Here is a 14,333-nt window from a genome sequence, read left to right as displayed (position 1 = left end):
TTATATAATGTTGTGCCAGATTTACAACATCTTAAAGCATTTGGGTGTTTATGCTATGTTATCACTCCAAGGACAGGAAGGGATAAGTTCATTCCTCGTACTCATCCATGTGTATTCATTGGGTATCCTTATGCTCGAAAAGCTTACAAGATTTTAAACTTAACCACAAATGAAATCTCTGTAAGTCGAGACATCAAATTTTTGGAAGATATTTTTCCTCTTCATTCTCACCAGAAGTCATCATCATTCAGTGACAGTTATCTTCCAATCTCTATAGCTGATCATTCTAATCATGAGTCTCATTCACCACAAAGTCATGAAGATCCACCTCATAACTCTTTTTCAGAAACAATATCATCCATTCTGCCTTTAAGAAGATAACAAGAGTCTCTCATCCTCCATCACATTTACAAGATTATATATGCAATCTTGTTTCTTCTACTGATCTTCATCATCATTGTGATCATACAATCACTAATCTTTGTATTGGGCTTGGTCATTCAATATCTCATCCTTCTATTGATGATACTCATACTCAACATTTTGCCTTTAATGTCACCAATCATATTTTGGAACCTACATTCTATCATCAAGCAAAAGGCGATCCAAATTGGGAGGATGCAATGACAAAAGAGTTACAAGCATTACAAAATAATGATATCTGGGATATTGTTAAACTACGAAAAGGCAAGAAGCCTATTTCATGTAAATGGGTGTTCAAAGTCAAGTATAGGGCTGATGGTTCAGTTGAGAGGCATAAAGCCCGGTTGGTAGCGAAAGGTTTCACCCAAAAAGCTGGTATTGATTACCATGAAACTTTTTCACCTGTAGTCAAATTCAACACAGTAAGATGTTTAGTTGCTTTGGCTGTCAAAAGAAAATGGAAAATCCAACAGCTTGATGTAAATAACGCCTTTCTTCATGGCGACTTACATGAATAAGTCTATATGAGGATGTGACATCCCCAATTTCACAGCCAGAAAAGACCGATTTGTTTGTGCTTTGTTTTTATAAATCAGAGTACTCTTTTAAAGAAAACAATTGCGGAATTTGTTCCCAAAACAAAATGTGATAAGAATTTATCAAAACATTTCTTTAAAGAAATGCATTTTCATTAAATAACAAAATCTCGGGATGTCATGTTCCGATACAGATCAAAAGCATAAACAATATAAAATAGACCTTACAACAGTCATTTATAACTACTGATCTATAATCCAAAATCTCTCGTCAAGTCCACCAACTTATACTCTTGTGCCATTACCTGTAATGCAAAGAAAACTGAGTGGGTCAGGCTTGGGAGCCTGGTGAGCATATAGGGTTTTCAACCCACAATAATATAATTATTATATTCAACCATCAAATAATCAACCCAATTACCCATCCCTATTATCATCTTTATTTCTTAGGATTTTACCCTAAGAATTCAATTACCCGTCATTCATTCATTCCTAAGGATTGACCTAAGGAATTAGCACACAATCTATTACTACATAAGGCGCATCTACCAACATCATCCTTTAAGCGCCTCTGCCAGGATTACGTCATACACTATGAGGCGCGACTGCCAGGTTTATGACATTCTCTTTTGGGCGCATCTGCCGACATTATCCTATAAGCGCATCTGCTAAGATTATCCTATAAGCACATCTGCTATTGTTATGACAATCTCTATTTGGCGCATCTGCCGACATTATCCTATAAGCGCATCTGCCAGGATCACGACATTCACTACTTGGTGCATCTACCGATATTATTCTCAAGCGCATCTGCTAGTTTTATGACATTCTTTAATTGGTGCATCTGCCAATATCATTCGTAATCATCTTTCATACCTCATCATTTTATCACATACCAACCATCTCATCTACACATGTTCTACCCAACATATTTGTAGATATAAAATACATATACAATTTAACTCATTTAAAAACTATATAAAACATTCATTCCACACTCATCTCAAATAAACAACAATATATAAACACATAGCACGTATTTTATAACAAATACTTCATATTTATGTGTTTAGAAGAAAGTAACCACACACTCACCCAAACATATACTTAATACATTCAAACAATACTTGTATTATACCCGTGTTTATGAAAGGGACTATACACCCACACATATAAACAACTTTATATTATACACATAGCACGTATTTCATAGCAAATACTTAATATTTATGCGTTAGAAGAAATTAACTACACACTCACTTGATCAGAAGATGATCGGACAACACTATGGCTTGTAGAAGTAGTATTCTTCGGTAGATCTGGAAGATCTTCACAAAAACCGGGCTCCTCGCGGGCAGGGCTTCGGCTCGGGAATCTCACTTCTCGGGATCCTCGGGGCTTCGGAACTTGCTTCGGGGCTCGGGAATGATACAGGGGCTTCGGGATATAATTGGCACGCAAAACGATGCAAAACTTAGAGAGAAAGGAAGAAAATTCGCAAGGGAAATAGCTGATCTCAGGTTCTATTTATAGGCTGCTGGGTCTGGGATTACGCTGGGCGAAATTTTGGAGTACGCTGGGCATACATAGAGTACGTTGGGCGTAATCTTCAGATAAGCTTTGGTATGTGTGCCACGATCTTCAAAAATTCATAACTTTCGCATACGAGCTCCGTTTTCGACGTTCTTTATATCCACGCGTAGGTGAGATTATGCTCTACAACTTTCATTTAGACTCCGTTGGCTAATTTTGACTTTATTTTTATTATATTATTTTTAGTAGGCCGGGATAGGAAAACTCCGTTATAAATTCATAACTTCTTCATCCGACGTCCATTTTTGCCTATCTTTTTATCTTTTCACTACAATTGACGAGATCTTAGATTCTCATTTAGATTGTTTCGGCTAAAAACCGCTCGATCTCAAATCGAGTATTCGGGTTGTATACCGCTAAGTCGAAACTTAGAAAAATCATAACTTCCTTATACGAAGTCAGATTCAGACGTTCTTTTTATGCACGCTCATGGTTTAATGAACTCTACGACTTTTGTTTAGGTCGCTAAGGCTAAATATCAATCTAACGTAAATTCACTTTTTACGTCATTCAGCGTCGTGTCGGTTCTGTCGCGAAACTTCGACAGGTCATAACTTCTTCGTTATAACTCGGATTTCGGCGTTCTTTATATGCACGGAAACCTTGTGACATATACTAAAACTTAGTTAAGTTTATTCATTCTAAATAATCTTCTATCAAAAATTCATTTATGACGCTTATCGTCTCTTAATTGATTAGCCCTGATCTACGGGCGTTACAGAGGATACCACCTGGAATCTCTACAATATCCCCTTCATATGTTTGTAAGTTAAAAAAGTACTTATATGGTTTAAAACAAGCATCCAGGCAATGGTATTCGAAATTGTCCGAAGCATTAAGAACAAGAGGTTATCATCATTCACCTAATGATTACTCTTTGTTTCTTAAAACCATATCTACTTCCATTGTTATTGTAGCGGTTTATGTCGATGACATATTAGTTACAGGAGATAATCAAGATGAAATTGCAGATCTTAAATGCTTTCTGGATGATCAATTTAAAATAAAAGATTTGGGACAAATTCATTTCTTTCTTGGATTGGAGTTTAATCAGGTTCCTAATGGCATGGTTGTTCATCAGCAAAAATATATCAAAGAATTACTTCATACATATTTTGTGACTGAATGATGTATCCACTCCTCTTCCTTACAAGATTCTTCTAGTATCAGCTATGGAGAATCCTTTAGATGATCCTACCATGTATAGTCAATTAATTGGAAAGTTGAATTTTTTAATTCATACAAGACCTGATTTGTCTTACTGAGTACAGTACCTCAGTCAATTCAATCAAACGCCATCTCAAGCACATTATGAAGTTGCTCTACACGTATTACAATATCTCAAAGTCACATTACATCAAGGCTTGTTTTTTCGCCAAAATGACAATTATATCCTTGAGGCATATTGTGATTCTGATTGGGCCGCATGCCCAATCACCAGGCTGAATATCGATCCATGAGAAGATTAGTGGGTATTTTATCATGTTTGGAAATAGTCCTATTTCTTGGAAATCCAAGAAACAGATTACCGTTTCTTTGTCTTCAGCAGAGGCTGAATATCGATCCATGAGAAGATTAGTTGCTGAATTGGCTTGGTTAAGTCGACTTTTTCAAGAATTTCAAGTGCCCAATATTACGCCAATACCCCTCAAATGTGATAATCAAGCAACTATATATAGCCTCCAATCCAGTCTTTCACGAGAGAACTAAACATATTGACATAGATTGTCATTTAGTTAGAGAAAAACTCAAAAGTGTCCTTATCTCATGTTTCAACAAATCAACAGATTGCAGATGCTCTTACAAAGTATTTACCAGGACCAAAACAACAAGAAGCTACAAATCAAGGTGGGTCTTCAACCATATCCTCTAGCTTGAGGGGGGGGGGGGGTGTTATCAATAAGAGTTTATTGCCACGTGTCCTGTTTGTTAGAGTAGTTTTGAGTTTTAGTTATTTTCATTACAATTATGTTTAAGTTCTTATATATGTAATTTATATATGTAATGAACATTTTCATTAAAAGAAATTAATGAAAGAAAAGACTTTCTCTCTCAAAACATATTTTCTCTCTCTAAGTTTCAAATTCAATATCTCTGTCCCCTCTTTTCTAATCCTTGAATACTCAATTCACTTTTATTTTCTTTTTATTTTCGGTTTAAATTTCCTAATTTCTTTGATTTAATTTTGTTGATTTTCAAGTAATTTGAAGAAGATTGAAGATGTCAGACCCTTGTTATGCTCACTGCCTTCAATTCACAAGTATGGCTTTCCTTTCCTAAATCAACTTATGGTCTTGTTAGTAAATACGAATTGATTTCCCATCTTCATGTATAAATTAGTCTTTTGATATTTGTTCACGGGTTCGTATTCTCAACAATCGCAATCGCATGATCATCCATCACTCCTGTGACAACGATCTGACACCACTGCACCAGTCGTTGATTTGTAACCTTACTTATCTTGAGCAGGATTCGCAAATGAAACCCTTAGATCTAAGTTAGAACTATTAGATGCAGTACATCAAATGGTAGGGCTTCAAACTTTTGTGTATCTCTCCCCTATCGCAACATATGTTCATTTTTTTGGTTTATTTTGCAACAGAAGCATGATCGAGTCTGATTTTTAGTTGGAATATCTAGTAAGTCCGATTTTTGGTTTATTTTGCAACCAGTGGTGTGTGGTGTGTTAGGGAGTTCACGTTGTCCTCAAATGTTTCATTTTCTCCTTATTTTTCAATTTCTCATTGATTGACATCCATTGTTTTACCAAAGCAGAAACCTCATAATTTTTTTTGAAAGGGATAAGTTGCCTGATAGTTTCATACTCAGTTTCCTTTCCTTCTTACGCCGCTTCAAGTTCCAACCCTGGTATGAAACTTAAATAATTTGAATTCCCATCTTTATTGTATATTTATAAAACTGAATTAATCTTTCTTAGATTTGTTGCTTTTTGTGTCGTACTAAAATTGGTTAATTTGTTCATTGTAATGACTGTGATGTTCATTTACTTCCTGTGGATAATTAGGGTTTGGCAACGCCAAACTAACGAGTCTAATTCCTCTACTTCATGGTAAACTTCATTTCACATTTCCACTTAAGAAAAGGTTTTTACTTTATTGTGGGAATTCAACGATAATTATTTAGTTTTTTTTCAGTATTTTTCTAGATTCAAGCTACAACTTTGGGAAATTATCTCAATTGTTTTTTTTTTTTTTTTAATATTTGCACCCTGGTTCTTTCAGATGATCTTAATGTTCTTTCCGATGATCTTAATGTAAGTGGTCTGCAAGGTGAACTAGGGACACATGCTGAATTAGAGAAAAAAAGGTGAATTGAATCTTTGTCCCTTTTATTGTCAAATTTATCCCTAACATGTTGGATTTCTCTTCATCTAGGTGCTCTACAAGACTCAACAACCACCATTTTTTGGATCGCACCAGGCACTACTGCCATGAGGACCTCACACTTCACAACACTCGCCTCATCCTCTTACCATCCTTACCGCCACCAACGTTCTCTCCCCACTGCATAAAAGAAAAGACACTTATCAATTTGCAAAATGCCGAATGCTGACTTTTTTTCAATCCTAAATCCTGTTTATCTTAATTTCACTGATTTTTTTGGCCATACTATTTTAATGTAATTTAGGTCTGAAAACGGATGATCAGGTGCGTTAATTGACTGCAGGTCTAAATTAAACTCTTGACTCTTGAGGTAACCCTACTTCTTCATTGGCACCACTACTTCTAATTGGAAGAGGTAAATCGTAAATTATTTTCTCTTTGAACCCCTTTTTATGATAAATTTCTAGCTTTTTTTTTCTGTTTACTTTTTGCCTTTTTTTTTTTTTCCTGATATGCAGAGTTAGGTATCAAGTAGTCTGCAAATTAAAGTTTGAAATGGTCATTTTTTTAATCTACTTATTATGTGAAATCTGCATATTTTTGTTATAACCAACAGTATGTATTCAAAAAGTATTTACTTGGTGTGCTTTTGGTATGATGCTAATTAAGTTGGAGCAGAAAAACTTGCAGTTCTCCCCATGGGTTTGGAGGTGCAAGTTGGTATTACTGTAGGTACGGTGGGTAGATTGAAGAGATGGTGAGGGGAAAACCTTCTTTTTCTTTGATGTTGACGAAATTAACTCTTATTTGGTCCTCTATGCTTTGATCTTTTGTTTAGTTAACGATGCCATATTATCTAATTTCGGAGGATTGTAATATTTTTTTCGGAAATCACATCTTTACCCTTTATAGTTAGTTACTGTTGAGTGGTGGGATGGTAAATCTTGAAAACCTTCTTTATCTTCGAATTTGACAAAAATACTCACAGTTTGGACCTTTTGTGCTTTGATTATGTCTTTAGACAACAATGATACGTATACAAATATAGTGGATTGCATTTTTTGAAAATGACATCTTTACCCTTGGTGTTCCGTTAAATCTTCATATAAACTTGTAGTGATTGGTGTTGCTTCAGTTGGCTCTTAATCTATGATGCTATTCATGGTTTGACTTTCATCTTCCAGTAATTTATTATAGCACCCTACATTTTTTTTATCATCACATCACTATACTTTTGAAATTTTCACTTAGTTATAGAAACATCATTAACATCCAACTCAAAACAACTTTTTATGCCTAATAAAGATAATTATTGAAATTAAATGCTATATTTGGTAGAAAATCACAAACTACATCAAATTAATTGGAAAAAAAGAGTGAAAATGCATTTATGAAAATACTTGATCTTTCAAGTGGTTACTTGACAACTTTTTGATGCTTCATTCATATTGAATTTGTTTTATTAAAAGAAAATATGGAATGAATGCAAGAAAATATGAAGGAACTGGTTGGTATCAAGTTTTGACGGCATGTTTTTTTTAATTACACCTTTTAACATGTTTAGTAAAACATAAATGCATTAGAAAATAACTAATGGGCAAAAACATTTTGAAGCAATGACATTTAAAAAATATGTTAATCACAAGGGGTTTGTATTTGGAAATTGACGTTTGTACAACTTAAGGACCAAGATAGAGACCCTTGACATAATTAATTGGAAATTGATGTTTTTATTTTAATTTTATTCCATTATTATTTTTTATTTCTTTTCAAGATAATGTAAAAGCACCACTCCAACAAGTCTTACAAGATATTTCTAATTTGTTGCTCTCATTATTATTTTTGACTATTTGTTACTATGTTTGGTATATTTCTATTATTTTATAAATAAAAAAATCAAAGTGATTACTAAATTATACAAATATGATCATTGTTAGTAAAAGTCATTTTTTGGTAACCATAACAATACCTTTGTTTTATGGTGTGAGACATTGTTCCTATAAAAACATGTTAAAAATAACACCAAAGTTGGATTCTATTGTTTTGGATATGTATTTTCTTTTAGAACATAACATTTTTGTTAAAAAAAACATATTATCAAAAAAATCTGTTCGCCGCCGCCGCTTTGTGCGGGTAGATGGCTAGTGTGTGTGTGTGTATATATATATATATATATATATATATATATATATATATATATATATATATATATATATACACACACACTTTGTGTCTCGCTGTTGGTGAGTAAAGTGCTTAAATGGACGTCGCATATCGAAATAAAGGTGGCTACTTTGTGTGTAAATCTTCATAAAAAAAGTTAACACTAATTATCTTTGTGTTTCAAAAACTTAAACCAAGGTCTTTGGAAATGACCAACTTGTACTTCTTCTTCTTTGAATTAAATTAATGATTTACATTAAAAAAAAAAAAAAAAAAAAGTAAAACAAAATGGGCACTTTCGCATGCTTCTATCCTCCATACATCACCACACCCTTTCTCACATTCCCATGGTTACCGGTAAAATCAAAGTATCGAAGTGATACGATGTAGATGATAAAAACATGTGTACTAGTTTTATCGTAATTTTTAAAGAAAAACTGACTTTATTGTAAAAGAAAAATGTACAAATATACTAAATTTGAATTCTGAAGTCCGATGGATTGTGCTTTTTTTTTTTTTTATATGACTAATTGTTTTTTATCTAATATTATGTTAATTTCTTTCTCCCAGTCCAATGGATGTAGATCCCAAGATTCGTGCTCTTTTCGTTTGATTATACATGCCATACTTTCGACCTATTTTAACGGATTTTTATTTATTTATTACTTTTTTGTAAAAAAGCTAAAATGTACCAACCTATATTGCATCGTTTCGTTACACCAAAGGAGTCAACATGACATTTTATAATATGATATCCTCCTATCCTTTATGCATCAATGTGTAGAATACAAAAGATTGCTTACAAAATTAGGTGATGGTTCAAGCTAAAAGAATATACATATATATAAAGTCTGGATCCAATAAAACCCAAAACAATTAATGAAAACTTCAAGACCAACTCTCGATCACTATTATCATTATTATTAAGGGTAGAATTGTAAAACATAATTGCCAAGAGCAGTTGCAGAACTAGGAATTTTGATATGGGGTATAAACATCGTTAATATATTTTATATGTAGTTATCCAATATCGGACATTAAAAAACATGTTATAATGTAGTGTCCGTATGATATGAAAATATGTGGCCGTATTATAAAAGTGTGGCAATTGTGTACGGACTTTTGTTCCTTAAATCAACCATTTTATCCAATAGTGTAACGTTAAACCGTCAGTAGACACATTTATTTAGTAACTGTAGTGACTGTATATCACCAACTTGCGACATTTATGTTGTTTTAGTGTGGTTGTTTTCTGATATGTTGTCACACACTTAAAATTTATTAAGATTATTGTGTATCTTTTGTAAACATGTAATTACGGTGAGCATGATCATGTTCGCTAAATGGCCACATGTAATTAATTTCATAAGTGGCGATTTGCTAATAGCTAATCACAAAAACAATCAACTTTTGTGACTATTGGCTATCGTATAAAGACACACTATTAAGTGAAATACAATCATAAGTATTATAAAGACACATTTAATTAAAAGTAATGACTATTCGGTATCGTATTAAGACTATTGGGTATGTTTTAGAAACATGTAATTACGTTGAACATGATCATGTTCAGTAAATGGGCACATGTAATTAATTTTGTAAGTGACGATTTGGTAGTAATTAGTCACAACAATCAATTATGGTATTTATTTGCCACATAAATTGTTTTTTTTATGTTGTTATTGTTTAACTTAGTCAAAAAAACTTAAAAAAAAACATCATTTTAAAACAATTTTAGACTCATAATTCTTGTAATTATGACTATTGTTAACCATTTAGTCACACGTTAAAAAATGATGTAAAGTAACCATTGTATAATTTTAGAGACATTGAAAACCTATAAAACATGGCCAAATTTATATTAAAGCCACAATAATTAAATTTTTGTTACTTTTTCTACATTGTAGACACATTAGAATAATTTAAATTAAAGTAATCAAACCCAACAATATGAAACAATATCAAAATTCATAATTTGATGTTAGTAATAATTGAAATCCAAATCCATATATTAAATTCCTAATTAAAATACCAAAAAAGAAAAAGAAAATTGTACTAATTGCAAGTATTTAAATTATGGTAAAAAAAAGCAAACACAACATAAACTAAAACCTAGACATAACTAGGCATTCATCTTATTGATATTGCTTCTTGTCTTCTTGAGAAGGGTATCAGATGATATGTAAGTTGGTTTCCTTTTCTTTGAGTTTTGAAGTTGATGGTCTTGATGTGATATAATATTTGGTACCTATACAAACAACATTGAAATGAAAAAATAAGTTCATTCAAAACTTAGTATACCAGTTTATGAAGAAAAAAATTGTAATGCACAAAGAAGTTAGCATAAACAAACCTTTGAATTGACTTGCACAAGGTATTTTGGCCAAGCAACAAAACTTTTATATGTATCCTCGACTGTTGTGAATTGTCCAGTTTTATGGGGTAGAAATGCATCTTTTTTTACCAATTCATCAATGGAAACTTTATAGCAATCATCTTGTAGAGGAACTCCATGAACGAATTGTCTTTCTGATGATAAGTGAACGGTACCACGAGCAATGATGTTCCTTTTATACGTATATGATAGATTACACTTTATTGGCTACAATGATAAGTAACATTAGAATCAGAAAAAAAAGGACAGAAATATATATTTAGCATGAAAAAAAACATTGACCCGGTGAAGGTTTTTTTTTGGTGAAATTGTTGGTTTCTCAGGATTGATAGTGGTAGTCTTAGACTCAGCAGATTTTTTGGTGGCTTTTGTATTTGCTTAATATAAAGATTTAAGACAGATATATAAAATTATATTTTAATATAAAAGATAAATTAAAAGTATTGAAAACTGTAAAGTTAGTATATACTAGTGTTCCAGATTTCATGGAAAGCAATTATCTATCGGGAGTTGCAGTTGCAGATTTGGTTTGAACTGCTTTCTTAGTGGGTTTTGCAATTACCTAAATAAATTAAAGTTCCAAGTGAAAAAACAGAAATTAGTACTATATATATATATATATATATATATATATATATATATATATATATATATATATATATGTTCAGGTTCATTTGAGACCATTTTAATTTTGTGAGACCGTGAAACAAAATCTAAAAATAATTTTAAAATGCAAAATAAATGGAAAAATCCAAAAATTCTTTTTTTAAAATATTATTTTCGGAACTTGAATTAACTAAAAAAAATAAAAAATAAATAAATAAATAAAATCCCATTTTTTTGAAAAATACGTGAAATATTCTAATAGAATATTACACTGACATATTCTAAAAAGTAATTTTAAAATGCAAAATAAATGAAAAAATCTAAAATTCTTTTTTTAAATATTATTTTCGGAACTTGAATTAACTAAAAGAAAATAAAAAAAAATAAAAAAAAATCTTGTTTTTTTCGAAAAATACGTGAAATATTCTAATAGAATATTACACTGTACATATTCTAAAAAATAATTTTAAAATGCAAAATAAATGGAAAAATCCAAAAATTCTTTTTTTAAATATTATTTTCGGAACTTGAATTAACTAAAAAAAATAAAAATAAATAAAAAAAATAAAAAAATGCGTCTCACGGTCTCACAAAATTAGGTCATCTCACATAAACTTAACCCTATATATATATATATATATATATATATATATATATATATATATATATATATATATATATATATATAGGTTATATCGAGAACACATAAAAGGTTAAAAACGTAAGAACAAATTTCGACCATCTAATTACTTAAATCTAGGGCTATAACATGTAAGGGCCATTTTTGTAAATATCAAAACTGAAAATCTTAAAATGAAAATAAAAAGGTACAACAAAGGGTATTGAGGTAAATTGAAATGGTTTAATTTAGGTAGTGTAAATAAGAAAATAACGTAAATCTAATTTCCTTAAATTGGGCTTAATATTTGAATGTTGGCTCTGCGTGTTTGGGAGCGACTCTTGTTCTTGGCACAAAATCCATCACCTTCATCACAACCTGCCTTTATCTATCCCAACTTCTACCCCCTATTTATACTTCATATTAAGATTGTCTAATCCATTTACAACCCGATCTTCATTTTCCTCCCCTATTATGCTTCAATGGATCTTCATTTTCCAACAAAAAAGTAGCCGACACCTCGCTTAGGGTTTGGTCGCAATCGGCCATGGCTATCAGGTCCGCCTCCACACATATGTACGTTCGGATCTCACACTTGTATAGTTGCATTTAGCATCTGACACCCAATTCTCTCTCTAGACTTCGATGTACCACCGCCTCTCCATAGCAACAACTACCAGAGCATCTTCACTTCACTAGCATGTCGCCAACATCAATCCTATCCTATTTGAATAGATTAAATTTTTATCACGAATCTTTTTCCGAAGTCGATTCATCGTGAATTCTTAATCACCGTCAATGGAATCATAAGTTTATTGTCTTCTTCGTTAATCACGGTAACTCCACAAGTTGTTTCACGTGTCGATGTATTGTTTGAGACGATCGTTCCTATTTTTCGGTTTCTTCCTTATCGTATTTCTCTTTTGTGTCAATAGGATGAATTCTTAATGATTCTCGGCATTGATTCATATGATTTCTTAGTTTATGGGTTAAAGTTGGTCTCACTTTCACTGATCGGGTATGCTCCAATGTATTCCTCTTTTGTTGTTTAATCCGCATAATAGGGCTTATTATTATATCATAATCCTATACTGGAAGTGCGTAGATTTGGAAGTTTCTCAGCTTGATAGGAAATTTGCTAAGTTTTAGAATGTTTATTTCTTTATAGTTCTTTTGTTTGTTCAATTTTGGGTTCTTGTTGATCTTTTAACTTGAATTGTTTCCGTCATTTTGGTTTGACCTGTAGACTAGGCAAGATTACTAGTTTTGAAATCTGATTTGTACACCCAATTTTGCTAAGTAAAATGATGTATTTTTGGTTCATTTCTTAGTTTTCATCTTACAAGTCGATGTTTTTTATAATTGCTTTTACTATGCAGGTGTGGTGGAATTACACATTTACAGTCTCCATATCTATACATGTATCCTAAATTGATAAATGATTTCACTATAACTCGCCTGTTGGCAAGTGCTAAGAGATGCCAAATGGTGACCTCGAATCCATACTTTCTTTTCGGGGGCACCACCTTGATATTCATTTATGATTGTAGCTTTATCCATTAATGAATAAAATTTCTAGAATAATATATTTGAGCAAGTTGCATCCATAAATTGAAAGTCCTGTGAAAATGATGAACCTTGGTCACTGATTATGTGATTGGTGGGATATTGAGTTGGAGCTAAAGCATGTTAAATTACAAGGTGGGGGTTCTTGTTTCTAACGGATTTTTTTTCTTTCTTTTTTAGGTAATTGAATGAAAGACAAAAATTTATTATGCGTAGCAAATTAAAAGTTGCAATATACAAACCGCAAGACTACAAGAATCAGAGACAACAAAGAAAAATCAAAATAACAACTTCATTGGATAAGCCACAACACAATTTCTATATTGCAACTATTTTTGTGTCTTATTCATTTAAGATTAATGAAAAATACCTAAATTATGCATTGTAATTTCTTTTTTATTTTGTGTTATTCATTTATGATTAGAGGTATATTATAATTATTTGTACAACATATTTTATTCATTTATGATTATAGTTGTATTTGATTTTTATTTGAATATTATGTTTTATTCATGTATGATTAATAGTTTGTTTTTTATTCGGCCGTTGGTATATTTATGTATGATTAATAGTTTTTGGTATATTCGTGTATGATTGATAGTTTGCCTCTTATTCATTCATGAATTAAAACCGTATGAATCAGATACTAGAAATTTTTTTTATTTTTAATTTTGAAAGAAAAATTGATGATTATTATTTTTTTTATAAATGAAAAAGAAAAAAAAAAACATTTAATTATGTTTTAAATATTCATAAGAATCCAAAGAAAATATATTTATTTCAATATCTTTAATATTTGATTGATAAAAGTAAAAGAATTTTTTTTAAAATTATAATGTTAAATAATACTTTTTTAATTTCTTGTTAATTAAAAATAGAATCTTTATTTTCTTAAATCCTGTCTATAATTTTGGAAACCGATGGTTACATTGACATCCATTAATTACATATAACGTATTCATATTAAATTATGTTGTAAATTGCCTATTATGTACTTAACAAACGATTGGTCCACAATCATTCTTGCGTTCTCAACCTTATCGTGTTCTCAATATAACCTCTCCATATATATATATATATATATATAT

General features: G+C 31.3%; 2 long non-coding RNA genes across 9 annotated transcripts; both read left to right on the top strand.

Moving 5' to 3' along the window:
* Positions 1 to 4,596: 4,596 nt before the first annotated feature.
* Positions 4,597 to 6,892, top strand: LOC145088890 (uncharacterized). Of its 4 annotated transcripts, none has more exons than XR_013701292.1 (3): positions 4,597 to 5,080; positions 5,155 to 5,879; positions 5,948 to 6,892. It is a non-coding gene; the product is annotated as an uncharacterized LOC145088890 (long non-coding RNA). The 4 variants fall into 4 exon arrangements; XR_013701294.1 differs by having other exon boundaries at positions 4,603 to 5,622; positions 5,795 to 5,879; XR_013701293.1 differs by having other exon boundaries at positions 4,610 to 5,879; positions 5,948 to 6,311; positions 6,415 to 6,892.
* A 5,094-nt stretch (positions 6,893 to 11,986) lies between these two features.
* Positions 11,987 to 13,718, top strand: LOC145088889 (uncharacterized). Of its 5 annotated transcripts, none has more exons than XR_013701287.1 (3): positions 11,987 to 12,697; positions 13,059 to 13,167; positions 13,426 to 13,718. It is a non-coding gene; the product is annotated as an uncharacterized LOC145088889 (long non-coding RNA). The 5 variants fall into 5 exon arrangements; XR_013701288.1 differs by lacking the exon at positions 13,059 to 13,167 and having other exon boundaries at positions 11,987 to 12,515; positions 12,615 to 12,697; positions 13,426 to 13,711; XR_013701289.1 differs by lacking the exon at positions 13,426 to 13,718 and having other exon boundaries at positions 11,987 to 12,515; positions 12,615 to 12,697; positions 13,059 to 13,290.
* The last annotated feature ends 615 nt before the right edge of the window (positions 13,719 to 14,333 follow it).

Source organism: Lactuca serriola, chromosome 2 (assembly GCF_051521515.1).
Source record: "Lactuca serriola cultivar US96UC23 chromosome 2, Lser_US96UC23_V15, whole genome shotgun sequence".
NCBI classification, from domain to species: domain Eukaryota; kingdom Viridiplantae; phylum Streptophyta; class Magnoliopsida; order Asterales; family Asteraceae; genus Lactuca; species Lactuca serriola.
This window is presented reverse-complemented; position numbering and strand designations above follow the sequence as displayed.